Here is an 18,462-nt window from a genome sequence, read left to right as displayed (position 1 = left end):
ACAAGTTCTTTTAGCTGAACATTTTCATGGTACATGTTTGATTCTGCTTCTACTGCACCCCACTACTATTTAAATGTATAGATGAAATTTGGTGTTGTTCCTACAAAGTATAGTAGTAGTAGTAGTTACCTACTCTATCAAAGTTAATGTACAAGTGACCATGACTCCTGATGCTATGGGAAGAGACATGAGTAAATATATGTACATATACGAGTTTACTGTCATACAAATTTATTAATTTTGGCACCAATAACAAGGATCTGTTGTTGTCTTGGAAACAAAGTCAAATTACCCTTGACCATGCCACAATGCACATTACAGGTTGGAGATGTCATGAATATGCATGAATTCTCTCTAATATCATGTCTATTCCTTTAATTTTAATTTTATTTGGAGTGATGATATGATTTCTATGCAACAGAGGATATTGCATGTGGTTTGTAACACCAAGACAAGCTGTGCCTGAACAACAGCCTTTGGGAAATGATCACAATTGAGGGAAATTTTAAAATATGTAGTTGTCAAAGGCATGGCCCTCCTTATTATGAAGCTTAAAGTCAGGTGATTTTGAGGCAGTATGTTTTAGCCCGAATAGTGTTTAGCATATTCTGACTGTTATTACTTCACTGCTACAGATGGATGAACTTCAGAAATACCGTGCGACTTTGTACACTCATTTTATTGTCATCTTAACAATTTGGTACCACGAACTGAAGTTGGCTTAAAGGTGTGAAGAGGAATGTTACTGTGCTTTTTCGCCACAGTATCATAGCTTAGACTCCACTTTAATTTTGTTTTTCTGCATAGTGGAATAAGAAGTGACAGCCAACAATACACTTTTCCTTTTTCTATTGGACTTATTCGTGTTGTGGAACCTCTGTTCTAATTAATTACATCACAACAACACTATAGATGGCGGTTAAGTCTCACAAAAAAAACAATTCATTCGGAACTACGAAACTATTACACTAAATATGGTAAGCGATTCGCACCACCTGCTTGTCCATTATTATTTTAAATTTTTCTTTATTTACCCTTCGCTTTTTATAGACAAGTGAAACATCTATACCATTTTTGGCCATCTCGTCAGAAAAGTAAAACAGTACAATATTCACAGAAAAATAATAAAAACTAAACAATGCAAAATCAATGCGCGAAATTTGGAGTAATAAAAGAAGTGATAGCCAACAATATTTTTTTACATTTTCTATTGCACTGATTCAAATTGCTGAATCTATTATAATAAACTATATTACAATGACACTGTACAGGAAACTGTCTCATGCAATAATCATTAGATACACACAAGGGTTTGAGAACATTTATAAATTGGACGAAATTAATGAGAATGCTATATATAAATTTTATCTGCATACGAATACAGCATCAATATGTATGTACTGACTGACAGTTTACCCAGACAGACTTACAAATTTATCTAGCATTTGTCTTGTAAACATACGATCATATAATCATATAAATTATCTCTACAATTCGACTTTATAATACTTGGCTCGATATTTTTTCAAAATATAAGGTGCCTCATGTCAATATGACATTTACAAAAAGTTGTATATATGTATGAATCGTTGTATATATCTATGAAAATTATTCTTCTCTTTACATCTGAGTCAATGACAATACTACACCATAGTCATTACAAAAACTCAAATCTGCATAAATATACATAAAACAAGGCAAATATGTGTAATATTCAAGTTTTGCTATTACCGCCAATTGCAGACAAGCAGCATTGTCCCAAAAATCACGTGACGAGCTCGGTTTGATATTCAAACATGCACAGTAGGCTATGCTACTCTGCAGATATATATATCCTATGACGCATAACTCATTGGAGGCTTAGAAAACCTCTTCCTATTGGGAATAAGAACTGCCTGCTCTGCTCTCAGACTTTAAATTCTGATAGGGAAAAGTTCCCAATCGTCCTCATTGTGACCTTTGCTGCCAGTCCTCGCTATCTGTCATCGCGTTGGCTGGCAGTCCTCTCTACCCATCATCGTAATGACTGCCATTCATCATCTTTTTATCCAGACGTCGCCCTCGCCACTGGACATCGTCAGCCCGCATCTGCACAGCTAGTCTCTTCGCCTCCATTAGCCTTGCCATGGTTTCATCACCTGTTTCTCTGTGCTACCGCCTCCAACTGTTTATCGCAGCCACCTCATCATGCCTGATATAGCAGCTTCCATCCCTGTCACATCGGAGAGATTCTCATCGCTCACAACTTCACCACAGCTCTTCACCATAGTCCCAGTGCCACTTCAATACTGTTCAATACTCTCCATCATCAAGTACCATCCTAGTACACCTCTCCATCTCCTGCTCCCTCTGTCACCACATGAAGCATGTCCTCTATCCCACCCCCTTACATCTATCCCTCCTTACCCACAATATCCTGTTCCACCACAGCAGTTACACATGTATCTCTCTCTGTTGTCAGCTGCCCCTATCTGTTTCCCTTTAGCCAAGACTCGTAAGCCACTGCCCCCCCCCCCCCCCACTGTGGCATGTGTCACAGCCCTCTAAGCAACAGTTGCAACAGATGACGTCACATACATCACCTCCTTAGCCTCACTGCACCGAGCAATGCAAAGTGTGCTGAAGGATAACTCCTAGGTAACCATCCTGCAACCCCAAATTGCACATCTGTCCTTCCCTCCAACAGTTATTAAGAAACACACAAAACGTCAAAACACTGACATTTCTCACACTCCTACACCTAATAAACCACAAACTGAACCTGGCGACAGTCAGCATACACATACAACTCCTCCCCCTCCAACTTCTTCCCCTACCATCAACACCTTCATCCTCTCCAATCCTGACCTAGAGTCCTTAAACCCAAATACCTCACCTTCAAAATAAAATAAAAATCTACCAAGCCACCACATCCAACAAATCTTTCCAAGAAAAGACTCTGTCTTACTAAAGTTCCTGAATCTCAACGTCCATACCGACCTTCTCTCCAAAATTCCTCCCAGTACCCTTTGTTCCAAAGCCTCCTTAACATGTCTCACCACAACACCCAGTTCCAAACAACCCTAACCTTGCTGCCATTTCCACCCTCATAGTAGTGATCATAAAGCTCAACCTTGAGATCATCGATTGATGTAGTGGCGTCTGAATGGGACAACCACTCGAATTTAAGGATACAGGGTATTTTTCTGGCTCAATAGTATGTAAAAAACAACACTTATTTCTGTCAAGCAATGTTTATAATGTATATGTTTTACAGATTTTTATGTTGATATCAGGTAATGCAGCACACTTTCTAAACAAATTAGAAGTATTCAGAATATTTTTGAACCTTCTCAGGGTTATTAAAAAATTACAAAGAGATTGATGCATTTTTTCCCAAAATGCTTCCTCAAATTGAGGTACCATTTCATCCAGTGTTATACATTTGAAGGAAACCAAATTTTACCAGATATGCATGACATGATGGCTGAGGTACTAGACCTATTTAATTCGACCTATTATGAATATTACAAGGATAAAAAATATCACATCTTACTTTTTAATTTTTATAATTTTTTACTAATAAGAATGTTATTTTTTCTATAATTTAGTTGATTCTGCTATGAAGCTTAGGACTACTACGTAAGTATGGACTATTGCAAGTTACAGAAAAAAATTAGAGAAATGCTTTATAAACTTTGGGAAATATTTGTATGTGAATTCTGAAAATACAAATTTCGTGAAATTGCGAATGAAGATAAGAGTCCAATTAAGCTGTGCCTCAGAACATTCCTGAAGCACAGTCTCCATCCTGCAGCATTTCTTCATCCTCAAGCTTCCTCTTGGCATTCCTTTTAGCACTTCTTGATTCTTTGGTAACTTGAAGAGCGAATCTTTCAGCTTCATGCACCCATTGTCTGACACACGCAAGCAACTGATCTAAATCAAAACTTCCAACCTTCCTATCACTCCATCATTGAAACATATCGACTGGTAACCAACTTTTTATGTATTTAGTCCAACAAAAACATTCTTGCGTAATCTTTCCCATATGCAATGGTTGAAACTTTAATTTGTATTCTGAGCGCCCTCATTAAGACATTTACTAAGCAAAATAGGATCATTCAGGTCTCTAAAATTTGCTAGGCTCAGGAAGAGAATGCGTATGAAGGTATATTTGACCACTTTCTTGTGCTTTTTGGTAACCACACCAAGAATCCTTTAGGGGAAAGTCCATGAACAGGGTGGTCATCTATGGACAACTTATGAAAGTATGTGGCCCATACAGCTTTTCTCATTGCTCTAGCATCATTCAGAGGTGCAGTCTGTCTAATGGCCAGTCCATAATAACTCTGAAGAAGGTCTATTTCACTTTCTGTCAATCTGCCTTGGCTAGACAGAGATTTTCCATCAGATAGCAACTTTCCCTTCATTTCTCTTCGTAGCTTCCTCAATCTAGCATCCATCCTCTTTTCCAAACGTCCACAACACTCCAGTTTTGTTATCAAGGTATCGCTATAAACATTGATCTCATTAATTTTATTGAAAGCTTTAGAGTCCCCATCGCCTAGGTACTTCGTATACCTACCGTTATAAACGGGCAGCGACGTCTGAAACATTTTTAGAGCTCCATCACACTCCGAACCCCCACTGTAACCATCATAATTCTTAGAACACTGATGTTCAATATCTCCTTCAGTGTTACCATGGCAGTACTTAGATAAGCACTCAACATCAACAACTTTTCCATTCGTCAGAGAAGTAGCGCTTACAACACCATTCAAGAAACAAAGTCCTCGATGTTGCCATGTCCCATTAAGTGCAACAGCAATGTCCCTGGCTCCACTAATATTTACAGTTTCTTCTACTGCTCGTTTCATAGATGCTTGAGACACAGCTGTGAAGGCACCTAAAAGTATTTTTATGTACTTGCTGAATCTACTTGGAGGAGGACAAAGGTCCATCGAACCACAAAACGTTTGAGCAGCCTTTTTCCGTTTCCTATTGCACACATTGCATTCACTAACTTCAAATTCACATCATATTAATTATGCACAATGTTCGAAGTCATTTTCGAGTTAGATTTATTGCAGGATCTACACAGAGCAACTAATTTTGACTCTAAACCATTCCTACTACTTTGTTGTTCAGTTATTTCCAGACAGCCTACACCTTCACATTATTTACATTTCGCCACTTCCTTTGTCAAACAAGATAAGATGCTCACATCATCAACAACAAATCCACTACAAACTGCATCATCATTAAAATTTGAACACCATGAAGCCTGCCACGTGGGAGTTTCTTCCCTGAAGAACTGATACATAGGCTACTTTCAACAGTGTGGCTTGCTTTGTTTGTGAACTGGTTACCACGGAATTTCCTTTTATTGTGTTTCTTGATGCATGACATAGTTCGTATTTATTGTGCGCTAAGGGATATGTACTTCCACAAATATATTTAGCACATGGGCAACAAACATTCATTAACACGTGGACAAACTGCTTCAGCAGAACAAAAGTAAATACTTGCAAAGATAATCATTTACAGACACTAGAAACCTGCACTGTCACCAACAAACACAATATATCATACGTATAATCGCTGGAAACAGAAAGTTCACACTTGTTTTCGAATTAATACTGGTTTCTGTAACAGAAATAAAGGGGGCGTGGTGACATATGTGACCATAACTTTAAAATTTGGTATATGTTGGTCATTTTTCATTTTAAACCCTATAATCTATATATCAATGTAATCAGGAAAGATTATAGAATTTAATGAAGTCATTATAAACTTCGTTTTTTCCACCATTTATAAGAACCCTGTATCATTAAAAGTTTGAAAAGCCCCTCAGATCAATAATGACCCTGGCCTCTCGCCTTGTCTATGTTGTGTCTGTATCTATCGCCATCATAGACCTTCTGCTTAAAGAGGGAGCCCCAAAATGTCACCACCACCACAAGGTTGACCCTTAGAAATGTTATCCTCAGTCCCAATGTTGCCAAAAGTCACCTTACTGCAGATTGTAAAAACCCAACTACCTGTCCACACTGTAAAGCTTCCCATTTTCTTAAACAGTACCTTTAGCCTAGTATCTGCTCCTATCTCTGCAATGACTCCCAACCCACCTATTGTGTGAAATGGAATACTAAGCCACAACCTACCAAACTTGAGCTCAATGTCTGAATTCATTTAGTTGATATCCCCACTCACCACAACAATTTCCTCCATCTGACTTTACTGCCGAAGACATTATGAAGTTCATTACAATCATCCTTCAAAACGTACATCCATTCTGACATCCACACACCCTCCAACAAATCTCCTTTGCTACGTGCTCTATCTTTCATCTCAATGCACAAGCTAGCTACTCCCCTAGGTCCACTTTGTCTTCACCCACCTTTACACACTTGTCTAATCCTCCTCATACTTCATCCAGACAACCCAGTCTTATCCCTTATAATTCCGTGAAAGCACTGTAAAATCCTGTTCGAGAAAATCTGCTCCATCCCCACCAATACATAACATTTACTGCATACCCTACCCCAACACAATGTCCATATCTTTATCATTAATGAAACGTTCCTCCAACGCTACCGCACCATCTAAATGTCTCCCTTTATCCTCCACCACACAGATAACCTCGTTCCCCTGGCTAGAGGTGGAGTTGCAATTGGCCACAGCAAGAACATCCCTGTCTGTTCCAAAAATTCCGGAACATTCGAAATTTCACACCAATGGTGTGTTAGAGCGAAATGCGGTTGGCATCACTGTACACGCCTGTGTCCCATGTGAAACTTTCATTGTTGTATGTCTGTTAGTTATTTTTCATTGCTGTATTGAGTAGCAATTGTGTCGCACAGTTTTAAAATTTTGAGATGGCAGAGTTAGAGATGCAATGCGTCTGCATTAAATTTAGTGTGAAATTCAAGACACGTCAAATGATGTAGGAAACCTATGGTCATGAGTGCTTAAGCTATACTCGAAGTTACGAATGGTTCACACGTAACATTGATACCCCACTCACCTCAACAATTTCCTCCATCTGACTCCCACAAGTCAGCACAGAAGTTAAATAAGACCCTCGTTCAGCACGCCCTTCGACATCTACCGACGATGTTCATGCCAGGAACATTAACGAAATTATGCATGCCAATAGGAGACTGACTGTCCGAGAGATTGCAGAAGAATGTAAAATTTCAGTTGAATCCTGACAAAGCATCCTGGAATGCATCGTGTTGCCGCCAAGTTCGTACCATGGCTCATGAGTCAAGACTTGAAAGACCTTCGTCTCGCTGTCTGTGAAGAGCTTTTGGGTTCCATAACAGAATCATAACTGGTGATGAGACGTGTTTCTACAGTTATGGTGTTGAGACAAGGGTTCAATCTTCATAGTAGGCAGGGAAAAGTTCCCCAAGACCAAAGAAGCTCATGAGGTAAGGACAAATATCAAAGTCATGCTGATAGTTTTCTTTGACGAATGAATTGGTGCCACAGGACAAACTGTTAATAGATGGTACCATCAGGACGAGTTGCGACGCCTGCGAGAGAATGTGAGAAGGAAATGGCCCAAAATGTGGTGAGACAATTCATGGCTCTTACATCACAATAAGGCATTTGCACATTCATCCTTGTTGGTGCGTAACAGCTGCAAAAAAAAAAAAGAGGAAATCACTGTGCTGCCTCAACCTCCATGCTCTCTAGACCTGGCCCCTGCTGCGATCTTTTTTTTATTTCGAAAGTTCAAAACCCCATTGAAAGGAAGAAGATTTGCAACGATCGACGAGACAGAAGAAAATTCGCAGACTGCGTTTTGGGCGATCCAGCGAGAGACTAACAAGACTGCTTCTGGAAGTGGAAACTGTGTTGGGATCGGTGTATCAGCTGTAGAGGAGAGTATTTCCAAGGAGATTTCCAGAATAAGTAACCGGTAAGCATGAAAAAATTTTGTGGATATAGTTCTCAATTTTTTTGAACAGACCTCGTACAATACTTCCACCGAACACCTTATCCTTATCCTCTTTTTGCAGTCCTGTGCCGCCAGCTACATCTGACCTAATCACCCCATTTCGTATTACTTCCTATTCTATGTAGATCATATCTTTACCACCTACATTATTGCCACTGACCACAACATCCAGAACTCTTGTAAATCTGCATTTTTTGTCTCCTGCTACATAGAAAAAGCCTATGACCATGTATGGCATTCTGGTCTTCTTTTCAAATTCCAGACATTCACTTTTACAATTAACTATGTCCACCTTATTGCATCCTCCCTATCTAATCGCCCATCCTTTGTCCCTATTAACAATATCAGTTCCCATACCTTCCATCCCACTGCAGGAGTGCTCCAAGGCACCATTCTCTCTCCTCTCCTTTACCTCCTGTACACTGCTGATATGCCCAAACGACTCCTACCAGTCCACCTCCTTCAGTATGCTGATGACAGCACTTTCCTTGCCCTCTGCCCTACACTGCAGAAATGCCAAAGAGCTCTCCAAATCCACCTCAATCAGTTTACTTCCTGGTGTAACCACTGGCTCCTCAAGATTAGCCACTCCAAAATTCAGGCAATAATTATAGGATGAACCACCTGCACCTACTGCCTCCATGCGTTCTACCTTAACATTTACAACCATCCTTCCCCAGTTAACTAAACCATTAGAATATCTTGTACTACCCCTTAACCGGCATCTAATGTCGAAACCTCATCTATTAAACAACCAACTGAAAGCTCACAATAGACTAAAACCACTAAAACGTCTAACAGGCCGAACTTGAGGATTACATCCCAACACTATTCTCCACACCTACAAACCCTTATCTTACATGTCCTCTGCTATGCAAACATTGCAGCGATCTCCATCCCACCAACGTTCTGTAAGTCCCTACAAAACTTCAAATGCCTTGCACTTCATCTCGCTTTCTGATCTGTTTACCTACTTCCACATGGATCTTCTACCATGTCATCAAATTGCCACCCTTCCTTACCCACATCGAACATCTCCGCATCTCCTATACTACCCGGAAACTAGATTCCATTAACTGCATCGTCTCTCCTCTGTTCACGAATCCTAGTATGCTGGTACGCCTTCGTCCATATGCCTACACACACACTCCATATCCTATCCCAACACAACTTCAATCAACTCTCTCAGCCAGACAATGAGATCTGCCCTGATACTGATCCCTCCTAGATACTTTGACTCTTCCCACCAATCTTTTCCACATTAGGGCTCCTCTTTCCTTTTCCCTCTCCATCCCTTTTTTTTGTAACTACTACTCTACCCACACAACACACTACTTATCACCCTCAGTCTTTCCCACCGATTGTATTTCCCACAATCCACCTCAAGTCGTACATGTCGTCTCCATAATTTTCCTATTTGATACATCTCTATCTTTTATCCACTCCCATCAACCCTATATGGAACACAATCTCTCCTCCAATAATATTTCTCACACAGTGCAGGCCCTTCATATTTTAAGATTAGACTAAGTGAAAGTGCATTGCTTTAATGTGCTTTTTAATCAGAAGAGTTTCACCTTACTAAAGTGTGTTTTTAACTTGTATAAATTTTTGTTTTTTAACTGTCCGTTTTTGATTTTAACTTACAATTAAAAAACAGACTCAAATTTTGTTTCTAATTACAAATTTTCTAATTCCCTTGGCTGAAGAGCCGAATATTATACCGCTGACAACCTCTCCCCACCTTCCCCACCCATGTGCATCGAAGGGGATGAAATAACAATAAATGCGTGCTTTGGCTTGTTTAGTTGGCTATGCTCTTACTCATTGATTACATTCGCAGGTGCGTAACAATCGAAATTATTGTATCGATTGAGACGATAGTTACATATGAATCTGTGGTTGCAATTATTATGCGTATCAAGTCTTTGGTTTGTGAGACTCCGGTAGACAAGATTTTGTTAAAAAGTGAAAAATATATATATGATCGTATAAGTTTTCATGAGTGAAAATAATTAAAACATGATTTTATTGTGTATAATATGATGCGTATCATACATTGTAGCATGCTTTAGAGGTAAGGAGAAATATATTTTAGCAAAAAAGTGAAGTAGCGATTGCTTCCTTATTACCACCGTACTTTTGCAATTTAAGAACTACCTTCCTACAGTAAGTCAGTGTAACTGCCAGTAAAGACTGGTCCAACCATACAGTATTGTTAACTTGCAGAGATCTGTACTTTGACCGAAACATATGATTAAAGTGAACCACCACTTCTTAACTCCGGTTGTCCTTTTCTTACGCCAGAGGCCAATGTATTACCACAGATGTGACATTCACATTCGTTGATTCGTTAACTTTCAATCAAATTGTCACCATCCAGCCTACCAAGACCTTGGTGTACGCTACCGATCATTGTCACAACAACCAAGATTTTGTGGTGCATGGGCGATCCAATATCGTACTGTAGCCCATAACTCGTTTCCAAATAAAGAAACAATGCGTACTATATAATTATTTTGTGACATGTATTATTAGTGTTGATAGAAAAAAAGTTCAGATGAAGTTGATTTTTTATACCACCAACAAAGCCAAGTGAAAAGTACGTGCATGAATTCTAAGATTGTTAAAAGAGGGTGTGCACTAAACCCACTTCTCAACTTCCAAATGCAAAGGATGCGGAACTAAACTTCTTGTTTGCAATATTATGAAAAAGGGGAGTTGCTACTTGACAGATTCCGTAGTCATGAGTGTGATGCTTGAACTATAGAAATGGACTGTAGATAATTTTAAAATGTCCCATATTAAAGATTCCTCTTTCAATATATATCATCTAAAAGGAAATTGATTACATTACTAAGTCTGAATATAATTTTCTTTTTGTAATTGATGGAAACCTATTTTAAAAATCATATGTCGCGGGTGTGACAAAATTCAGAGGTGCAATGTAGCACATTGACCATTACAGGGAAAAATCAGTGAATTGAATGATTATATGTAAACAAATTAATAACTGTATAATACTGAAAACTTACTGCATTAGCCATGAAAGTATCAGAAAGAAACTTACATTATTTTCAAAGTAATAACATAATTTTCGCTGTTGTGGGTGTGACATAATTATGTGACGGATGTGACAAATTTCTCTCAATATTTAAGAGAATTAAAGGGTGATAACGTATTTATTACAAGTTTTGCAGCACAAAAAAATCGCATTGCTTAATGAAACTGTTGTTGGTGTAAATTAATAAAAAAGATGCAGTTCTTTAAAGAGACTAACAGGCAGCTCACTCTCTCTTAGCTCAACATAATACACAATATGGAGAGTGAAGCATTGCCATGCTCAAATAAATTAAGGAATGAATACCCAACTAGCTAACTAAAGAAATATACACAGAAATACAGTCTTAAATAGTTTCATGAAAGTAATAAAAACTTTATTTCCTTTCATTTGAATCACAGGAGAATTCAAAATTTAACAACATTCTTTTGTAAAGAAACAATTGAAATGTTGTTTTCATTAGCAGAAAAGAGTTTGTTTTCTTTCTCACATGGTTTTAAAAACATAACCTTGATTGCATTGGCCACACACGCTGGTTGGCAAACAGCAACGAAATGCTGTCCATTTCCCCTCTTGATGATTAAAAAGGTTCCAGCTTTAATTTCCTTAGTTTCATTTATGGTTGCCAGTACTTCATTTTCTGATGTTGCTTGGTTATCTTGAACATTACTCTCTTCAGAATCTGAATAAACACAAAATTTTTCTTGGATTTAGAGATATCCTGAAAGATTTCATATCTTTTCATTTCACTGCCAGATGTTTCCACAGCTAAAATATGGTGACTGTCATAGTCTCTGTAATAATGGTTAGAATGCTCTTTAGGAATAGGAATGACATCTTCTCAAAGCCTTGACTGCCATTCCTTTATCTTGTCTACACCACTGCTTGAAACGAAGAGAATGTGAACTTCATTCAATTTACCACTTGCATAATCTGAAAATAACTTTGCATCATTCACCACCACTGTCCGACTTCTGATTCTTCTCCAAACAGTTCTCTTCACTGTTCCTCCTATCCCATCAACAGCCCATTTGCCGTGTGAAGCAGCAAAGAAGTTCCACTCAATTTCAACTCCCAAACAGGATTTAGTGCAGCAGAGGTAGAACAATATAAATTTATTTTTAAACTGTGCAGTGCAGTTGTCAGGAAAAATATGAACTTGTAAATTTCGATTCTGCTGTTTTAGATGTGCACCAAATTGCAAATTTGTCATGTGAAAGATAACCACTTGCAATTGCATAAGAAGAACAGTCTTTAGACTATCCCATACATAGCACATAAATAATGTTATTTGTGTATAGCTCCAATGTGCAGCCTAAATTTCATCTTGTGACATTAAAGAAAAGTTCTTGGCGAAGTCAACTTGCGTGGCAACATAGTTCTTCGTAAGCTCTTCCTTACAAGATTCAAAATATTTGGCTTGTTTTTCTCTTATCCAGAAATGCCTTTTAAATGTTGTCATCTGGTCCTCTAACTCTTCAGTGGCTGCTTTCAGTGTTGATGTATTTTCCACCAACTTTGGCACTCCATCATAGTCCTTCCACTGCTTCCAGGACAGAATTTTATCATCAGTCAACCACAATGAGAGGTCACATTTGCACTTACTGCATTTTTGTGTCATGCAATCCTCATTTTCTACATCACAAGTAACTTTCTGAAGCAACTGTAACCACATGTGAACTGCTTTCAGGTAGAAATTTAAAATTTGCGTGGTATTTGCATACACACACATTATGAGGTGTTTCTGAAACTGGTAGTACATGACTTGGCCTTAGTTCATAAAATGTTGACTTTCCTAATGGATATAGGGGTTTGAATTCTTAAATTCCTCATAGGCCTCACCAACAGTCATAATCATATACCACTTCGGAACATGTTCTCGTTTTCTACTTCTACAGTCTTTAACAGATTTTACATCATGAATACCAGGAGTAGCTCGACTATCATCATCTGGACTCAAATACTCAACTACTTTATTTCTTGTTTCAGTTGACAAACTTCTTTAACCTTTTGGGGATATGTTAACATTTCTTTTAATGTCAGCAAGATCCAGTTCCTTAACCAGTGGCGCAGTGGTTAGACACTGGACTCGCATTCTGAAGGACGACGGTTCAAACCCACGTCCGGCCATCCTGATTTAGGTTTTCCGTGATTTCGCAAAATCGCTCCAGGCAAATGCCGGGATGGTTCCTTTCAAAGGGCACGGCCGACTTCCTTCCCCGCCCTTCCCTAATCCGATGAGACCGATGACCTCGCTGTCTGGTCTCCTTCCCCAAACCAACCAACCAACCTTAACCAGTTTCCTGACAACAGCAGTCCATTTCCTTGGACTGTTTGGAAGTGATTTTTTTGCCTTATGTACAGCTTTGCCTAATGTCGGGGAACATTTGTAAGATCCTAGTTCACTGGTATGGTTTGTTTCTGCCATATTTTTATGTTTCCTTTCTCTACACAACCTGTGTCTAGTTTTATCATTCTCTCTCTTAGTAGACTGTGTTGGTTCGTCAGCAGTTGCGCTCTGTTCTTCATTCTTCTCATTTTGTCCTATGTGAACATCGTAACACGTGAACAATAGACCCAAAAGAAAAGACTACTTACCACAAAAAAGTTCTGCACTACATACTAGGTCACTCACTCCAATCACACACACACACACACACACACACACACACACACACACACACACACAAACCAACCAACCCTCATAATCTGCTTGCATACACTGCATTTCACTATGTCCGCCATGGGTCCAAAAAGTTGCGGGAACTTAATGACGGACAACATGTCGTGCCCCATTTCAGCCCACAGATGTGCACTATTAAACTTAGAAGTCATATCCATACCTAACAAAAGAAGCCACAAATTGACTTAAACGACTTACCATGCGACAAACAACAAACCAATAACATCAGACGACACCGCAATGACATAAACACAACAGAAACTTAATTCTTAACTCACTGAAACTAATTTCCATTCTTCTGTAACAGTCACGACTGACAAATGCACACTTCAAGCACCAGCACCCAAATGAACCCAATACACCACATAACACGCAGACCATACACACACCACCAGAGGACATCACCAACCGCAACAAGATGACATCTGCAAACACAACACACTCATAAACTAAACTCCACACCGCCATGACATCACACAACACAACACCCTTACGTCATGGTTCAAAGCTGACGGGTGGGGTCAGATGCCTCCGTTGACCCCAGTATTTTTGTAGTATGCAAGTAATGATCGGTACTGACTTGTTCTTGCCGTTCCCTCTTCCTCTTACATGATATTTTAAATCTCTTTATCATAGCTTACTTGTTTTTTAATGCTTCCGGATAACTGTTCAGGAAAGCAGCTTTCAAATATTAACAGAAATTTACTATGGAATAAACTGAATTGACATTAGCATCTCTTTCTATACATAGCTCACCCCCTACCACTTTTTTCAACATACTCCTGTTCCCAGTAAAAAGCCTTATTGCTTTGTATGAATCAGCCTCAGGGCTGTAAGGTGTTATATTGTGCATCATGATCAGAGACTCAATTAATAATAGAGTACACACTAATTGTTCCAGCCTAAGTTCTACATTATAAATGTTACCAATCAATGTCTTACTGTCTCTCTACACACAAGTTGGCAAACTGTTTGCTGAAATTATGCTGGAACACCCAAATAATGATTCCAGTCCCTTTTTCCGTTCGTATCTTTTAAGAAGTCTACATTGAAATCTTAGGCTACTAACTGTTTCTTCTTGTCTGACATGTAGCTCGATAATGCATTTGTATTTCTCATAAATAGCTGAAAGCTTCGCAAAGATAATTTTACAATTACCAGAAAAGTATTCTGCAATAGCAATTCACAAGCACATACTTCTACATTCTGATCTACCCAAGAACTATTTGTTTCAACATATTTCTGACTTTATGTCCAATTTTTACATATGTTTGCAAGTCGTCCTTTTTCCATGTCAACTGTAGACAAAAATGATGCAAGTCTAAAATCCCTGGTATTCAACTTCTTCATCCATACTTTAACGTGATGTTCAGAGAAGCACAGACCATGTATCACCTCAGATTTTCCCCATCTGCTAGGCATATAAGAAGCCCATCTACCTCATTATTCAACTCCCTAAAGTTCTGATGAAACAAATTGATTTTATTTTTCTGGAAGCTGCTACAGATACTATATTCGTATTTTGCTCTGATTTCTTTCAACATCTATGCTCCATAAGCTACCATATGGTGTGTGGTGGTGGGTACTTCATGTACCATTGCCCTTCCCTTTTTCGTGTTCTAGTCGCATATGGCTCGCAGGAATGATAATTGCCAGTAAGCCTTCATGTGCTCTCGAATCTCTCTAAGTTTCTATTGATGGTCTTTTTGTGTGATATATGTAGGAGAAAGCAAAATATTAGTTGAGTCTTCTAGGAACACACGCTCTCGGAATAATAAATGACTGAGTGGGACACATAATGCCTCTCTTGCAGTATATGCCACTGGAGTTGGCTGAGCATCTCCATGATGCTTTTGCACTTAATAAGTGAACAGGTAATGAAATGTGCTTATCTTCCCTAATTCCTGTAGCAGCCTGTCTTTTACGGATCCCATACTGAAAAGCAGTATTCAAGAATTGATGAAATGAGAGTTTTGTAAGTTACTTCCTTTGTTGAGGGGCAACATTTCCAAAGGATTCTTCCAATTTCAGTCTGGCATCTGCCTTACTCGCAATTTGTTTAATATTGTTGTTTCACTTCAAAGTGCTCCATACACATTCTCCCAGGCATTTTTCTCCAAATACTTACTCCTAATAGTTTATGGAGTAACTGCTTCCATTGATTGTTCTTCAATTTTGTACTCATACAGTGAAGGGTCTATCTGTGGATTCGTTATACTATCCGACTCTAACCTAAAAAGAAGTGCTCCTCCGACTCCAGTAATCGCAGGAATATTCTCTTGTGTGCCTGTGGCTCCCCTTACATTTTCTGCAAGATTTTCAGCTAATGTGCCCTTCCCCTTCCTATTCAGGTGCAGGCCATGATTTGTGTATTCCAATTGTAGCAACAGGCTCGCAAAGATACGAGTTTTATACGATTAAAGTGATACATAAATTGTGCAGCCATGTAAATGTTTTCCTCAACTTTTGTTTTCAAATTGATAAAGAAAATATTATGCAAAAGATGCAGTAAAATGTTGCTGAAACTGCAAAATGGTATTGACCTTGACTTTACTACTTCAGCAGGCTTTTTTATTTATTTTTAATTTTTTTTCCCAAATACTGTGGAAATTAAAAAATTCTTCCTCCATTACATTCACAGAAGTTATTTTCCTCAGAGAACCTAGAAAGTGTCTTTGTGTTTCATTTGTCATTGGTAGTCAGAAAAGTTGAAGAAGACATTAATTTTTTGGAGATTAGTAAACAGAGTGACACCAGTGACATCGTGGAAATACAAAACTCAAGAAATGACAAATCAGTGATACCACTAAGCACCCAAAAATGTTTACAAAGCAATAAATGACAAACTAACATATCTCCACGGAGTAGTGATTTTTAGATATGGATGTTCTTGTTAGTAACATGAAAACAGCAGATAATAGTTTAAATATAGAGGTTTTTGCCAGGGATGTAATTGTAACTAATATGCAGTGTGGTGAGAGGTGGCATAGTCACTTTAAGATAGTAGTGATCCACAGTTTAACAATACGTCTATTTAGCGAGGCATGGATTCTATATCAGAACAAGAGATTAGATGCCAAAGGGGGAATATTCATTGCAGTCAATAAGAATATTGTATCTATCAAGGTCAAAAATGAGTCTGTGTAACATGTCTCTCGGAACACAAGTTAATTGTTGGATATCTTTACTGGCCACCTGATTCTGCTGTAAAGTTCTACAGTCATTCGAAGAAAACCTCTGTGAAGTAGCACAGCAATATCCACATCATGCTATTCAAGGTGGTGGCGACTTTAACCTACTGCGTGTAGTCTGGTACATCTATGAATTTGTTGGAAGTGGTACATACAGGCAGTCTTCTGAAGTACTTTTGAACACGTTTTCCAAAAACTGTCTTGAGCCGCTACTTTGGCAGCCCATGTGCAGTGGAAATATTTTAGACCTAGTAGCTACAAATAGGCCTGACTTTATTGACGGAGTCATTTTAGAGATAGGAATTAGTGATCATATCATCATAGTGACAATGATTACTAAAGTTAATAAATCTATCAAGAATGCTAGGAGACCGTTTATGCTAGAAAGAGCAGATATGCAGTTCATACCATCCCACTTAGATAATGAGTTGACATCTTTTAGGCTCAGTGTAATGAACAAAGAGAGATTATGGGCAAATTTTAAATGGATTGTAAATACGCTCAGGAGAAGTATGTGCTGAGTTTAAATGAATTAACGACAGAAAAGGTCCCCCCCCCTCTGTGGTTTAATAATACAATTCAGAAAATGCTGAGGAAACAGAGACTGTTCCAATCTTGGTTAAAAAAAATTGCACAAATGGTAACAGGCTCAAGTTAGTGGAAATTAGCATGTCTGTAAAAAGATTGATGTGCAGTGCATACAACAACTGTTATGCCAACAACTGTTATGCTTTAGTGAAAGATCTTGCCAAGAACCCAAGGAGATTCTAGTCCCGCGTAAAATCACTAAGTTGACTGAAAGCTTTTATCCAGTCGTTCATTGATTGGTTTGGGGTGGCAACAAAGACAGCAAAAGGAAAGCCGAAGATTTAAATTATGCTTTTAAGAAATAATTCACACAGGAGAGTCGTACAAGCATACCATTCTTTGACCGTCACACAGACTCCTGTATGGAGGGCGTAGGGGTAGGCGTTCCAGGTGTCAAGAAGCAACTGAAAGAGGTGAAAACAAATAATTCATCAGATCTATATGGAATCTTAATTTAGTTTTTTCTTTCTGTGGCGATATCCTGCAAATCGCGGATGAAGGCAGCAAGCAGATTCCATATTCCTAGATTTCCAGAAAGCACCTGATGTGATGCCCCTCAGCAAACTGTTAGCAAAGGTACAAGCTTAAGGAATAGGTTCCCAGGTACGTGAGTAGTTTGAAGACTTCTTAAGTAGTAGAGCCCACTACATTGTCCTTGATGGTGAGTATTCATCAGAGAAAGAGTATCGTTAGAAATGCCTCATGGAAGAGTGATGGACTGCGTTTATTCTATGTATACGTAATTGATCGGATAGACAGAGTGACCAGCAGCCTGCGGCTGTTTGCTGATGACTCTGTGGTATCATCATTCACTGGCTGTATGAGGAGACAAGCTGACTTAGATAAAATATGTAATTGGTGTGGTGAATGGCAGCTTGCTCTAAATGTAGAAAAAATGTAAGTTAATGCAAATGAGTATGAAAAACAATTGTGTAGCATTTGACTACAGCGGTAGTAGTGTCCTGTTTGGCATAGTCATGTTGATTAA

General features: G+C 38.6%; 1 protein-coding gene across 1 annotated transcript in view; it reads left to right on the top strand.

Annotated features, from left to right (window-relative positions):
• The first annotated feature begins 9,881 nt into the window (after positions 1-9,881).
• Positions 9,882-18,462, top strand: part of LOC124605560 (tuftelin-interacting protein 11) — a 151,549-nt gene continuing 142,968 nt past the window's right edge. The window contains exon 1 of the mRNA XM_047137324.1: positions 9,882-10,028. The gene's annotated coding sequence lies outside the window, so the exon portion shown is untranslated. The remainder of the gene's footprint in view (positions 10,029-18,462) is intronic.

This window comes from Schistocerca americana, chromosome 3 (genome assembly GCF_021461395.2).
Source record: "Schistocerca americana isolate TAMUIC-IGC-003095 chromosome 3, iqSchAmer2.1, whole genome shotgun sequence".
Taxonomy (NCBI): Eukaryota; Metazoa; Arthropoda; class Insecta; order Orthoptera; family Acrididae; genus Schistocerca; species Schistocerca americana.
The sequence above is the reverse complement of the archived record's forward strand: the minus strand, read 5'-3'. Positions and strand labels throughout refer to the sequence as shown.